Source organism: Priapulus caudatus, unplaced genomic scaffold (genome assembly GCF_000485595.1).
Source record: "Priapulus caudatus unplaced genomic scaffold, Priapulus_caudatus-5.0.1 Scaffold101, whole genome shotgun sequence".
In the NCBI taxonomy this organism is placed as follows: domain Eukaryota; kingdom Metazoa; phylum Priapulida; class Priapulimorpha; order Priapulimorphida; family Priapulidae; genus Priapulus; species Priapulus caudatus.
The window spans coordinates 490568-494848 of NW_014577162.1; positions in this window are offsets into that span (position 1 = coordinate 490568).

Sequence of the window (4281 nt, forward strand, 5' to 3'; positions counted from 1 at the left end):
TTAGTAAGTTAGTTAATACTTACCAGCACTACTAGTACTAGTACTAGTAACTACCAGGACCGCAGGAGCTAATAGTAATAGTAATAATGACTAACTCTGTTACTACTTAGTAGTACTACTACTACTAGTACTAGTACTAGTAGTAGTAGTAGTAGTGCGGTCGGGTAACAACGCATCTTTTGCGCAACGCCATCTTGTACACGGTCTCTAGTGCCGCTAGGCGCTAGTGGCTCAGTCTAAACGAACTGATGATCAGTGTGTGCTGTACGTGCGGGCTTGATCTTGCCACGGCAAAAACATTCGCGGGCGCTGCGGGCAAACCAGATGAGACGATAAATCAGTCAGCTTTCGTGTCCAATTGACTGGTACGGACGTTCATGACGCCAAGTATCTCTCGCTACACTAAACTGACGCTCGCTACGCTAAACTCTCCACCGCGGGGCAGTCTACAAGCCTATTTGCCCTTGTTTCTGTGGCAAATTCTCTCGAACATCCCTCGAAGAGAGACTCGTCGCCCCATCTATGGGTAGCGATAGTACCAGAATAAATTCACGGCGTGTAATTAAAGACATTCGAAATCCCTTTTATACCAAAAAAACTAACGCGCCAACCAAAAAAAGTTCCAATTACGACCATTGGAGTTATTCTCGCCCTACGTGCATAATGCAAAAATTTGTGCAAGCGCCACAACTCCTGAATTGCCCGATTACAGCCCCATTTGATATAACCGGTGAAATGGTTCTTAATGTAGAGCAGCGAGTTATCTGAAATGGCGCCAACAGGTGGCGCGACCGCGCTTCGCGCGTATATCCGCTGCAGACTGTCAAGACTATATATGTATATATTTGTTAAGATTTATTTTTATATTATTATAATTAATATATTTACCCATTGCATAACATAACAATAATTATAATTGGTGTATAATATCGTTGACACACCGCCAAACAGAACCGAACCGTAAGCGAACTGCTCAATCCACATACGTATGTGGATTGAAAATAATGCACATTGATGCTCATTACAACCGTATCTGGTGTGTACATAACCGCGTTGAAGCGCATCAATGCGCATCAAAGCGCATTGAAAGTTCGGTGTGTCAACGGTATTATATATTCTTCTTCTAATAATAATTGTTTATTTTATTTCATTTCTGCCGACAATTATTGACGTATATGTGGACAATAATATGGCGACATCTAACGTATGAGCGCGACTCTAGACAGACTACAAAAACACTATCTGTTATAGAGAACTTAACTACTACATCTATATTCAAAAACAACATGAACGATCCTGGTAATGATAATTATCAGGAGTGGCAGCTAGGTTATAATAAAACGCATGTTAGTTTTAACGTCATCAGTGGGGTATATTAGCGATGCTCCTTTCATCTTTTTCGCATTGCGACCGTTGTCGATGAACTCGTTTGTAAGAAATGCTGACGTCATAGTAGGGGTAGGGATACGGAATTATGGAGGTGGGGACAAATATAATCCACCACTATATAAACATCCAGGAATGTATTTGCGAAAAACACGTCATTATTAGTTGGTAATTAGTCATTGCAATTATGTATTGCTGATTGCATAGAACCAAACAAAGATCTGGTACGATTACCTAGCTATACGCCTAAATTACCAAAAAGTCTGCACTATTTCGACTCTGGAAAGGGCCATAGAGTGCCCTAATCTGCATTGTATACGTACGGTAGATCCCTTGTCGAAAATTATGTCATTCTGTCAATTGACGTAGCCATAATGAATGCTGTGTGTTTATGTGTAAAACAGGATCTGATAACTTGCTGGAAATGTGTATCATGTAACTTACAAAGGTTTCAAGTGACGTCTGCCCATTGAATCCGAAGTAATTGAGCATGAATAGGATGTATGTTGAGTATGCACTAATATCTTATAGGTATAATCTTTACTATCGTTATTGTTTTGCAGAAGTTACATTGAAATGCAGATTATATATGTAGAAATGCAACAAAATTTTATATTAATCTTTCATGGAGCTATAGAGATTATATCAGGAGTAGATAATAGAGACCTATAATCTCTATTATCTACTCCTGATTATATCTCTATTCTATATCGATAATGTTACAAGGGGTCTGGTGGAATCGTTTGGTGGGAAAGCACTAACGCGCAATCAAACCTAACCAGAATATACGTGCATGTACGCCATCTGTAGGGTGAATTGGGCATAAACAAAGGACTTTGTTATGTTATATATATATATATATATATATATATATACATTATATTTAATTATATTTTATCAGTGGTTACTGTAAATACAAATTAAATATAACGAATCGAGTGTTGTGTAATCAAATGAGTGAACACATGTATGTAAATGAAACGTATCTCTCTATAAAACATATTCCACCAGCAAAGCCCCAATAAATAATTATAAGGTGACTGCATGGCCCTCCGCGTACATACTGAATTCAGTCATAACGCTAAATGTTCTTGGCAAAATGGAACATCTACTGTATCTATCTCAGTAGCGGAAAGATTTGAAGCAATATTGCATGTTATTGCATCATGACATTATTGTACTTGAGACAGCAAGTTTATTTTGATATAATATTTCGTTTCCTCTTTCTTCAATACAAAAGTTGGCAAGTTTAACATACTGTATAGCTAGTGACGTATACTTCACAGAACATGTAGACTGAGCTTCTATCGCCTAACATGGTTAGTAGGATATGCTACATTGACTTATGGTCCTATTCCCTTATATATATTATATATTATACTAAATCATGCATAATTTGATGAACATTTCAATCTACATCAGCAATCTTGTACTATGAGCGAATTAACGTACCCATCATCTATTTAAAGCCTAATACCCCCTTCACATACACGGATTTTTCTTACGAGTCCTTACGGATCTCCAACCCGTAGTCAATCGCAAGCATCCGTAAATAACTCGCTGGTATCCGTATTAACTCGTCATAACTCGCAGACACTCGTAAGGATCCGTGAAAGGAGAGGCAAATTTTTTGTCAAAAATCTTCTCACGAGTATCCACGGATTGATTTTTTCCGTAAATAACTCGTAACAATCCGTAAGTATCGTAAACCGCTCGCAACAACACGTAACCATCCGTAAACTGCTCGCAAGAATCCGTAAATAACTCGTAACAATTTTGTAACGATTTGCTATGGTTAGTTTACAATTTGTTTACGGATTATTTACGGATTATTACGAGTGCTTACGTGTTGTTTACGATTTCATTCGGGTCGTGTTACGATGGCTTTACGGATTGTTACGAGTTATTACGAGCACTTTACGAATATATACGTATACTTTACGTATTCTTACGTATTGTTTACGATTTGGGAAAGGCTGCAAAATCGAACACGTCATTTTCAGTTGTTATCAAGAATTCAGAAAAGTCACATCTCTGCATATCTACTCTACAATATCTACAAGCATGGCTCCAAAGAAGAAGGCAGTCAACAACAAGAAGAGGGCACGCTCGCCTAACCCTAAACTACCACTAGCTAGTTCACTGGACTAGTTAAAGGAGCAATTATAGAAATTGTTGATATAACTGCAATCTGTTTTTCTCATATGCCATGTTGTCTCTCTGGATGTCAGTTGCTGATAGATTGAGATTTGCAAGATTTTTATATACTTTTTGCCAAAAAATCGTAAGGACTCGTAAATACTCGTAACTAACTCGTACCTATTCGTAACAACACGTAAACAGGTCGTAACTAACACGTAAAAGCTTCGATGAATCGTAACATTCCGTAATATATCCGTAACAATCCGTAAAATGCCCGTAAGTTGCTCGTAATTATCCGTGACAACTCTTAACAAATCGTGGAATTTTGCCGTAAATACATCGTAATAACTCGTAATAATCCGTAATAAACCGTAAATAGCTCGTAATAACACGTAAATCGCGCGTAAAAGTGGCCAAATCGTAAGGATCCGTGTACTTTTTACGAATTGTGCGATCCGTAAGGACTCGTAAGAAAAGTCCGTGTATGTGAAGGGGGTATAATCGACATATAGCAGTCATACATACAACAATCGACTTGTGTTTGGACATAGCTTCCAGGTAAAATAACTTCGTACCTCTCTTTTCGCATACGAAATAAAAGCGCTCTAACAAGTCTGCATCCATGATGCAACCCACATAAAACCGTTCCATCACACAATACCATATTCATGCCATATGTCACATATCCCCACCCTACCGAATCTTATCCCATCTCGCTTTATTATCCCGCACCCACCCACAGATTCCATTTTC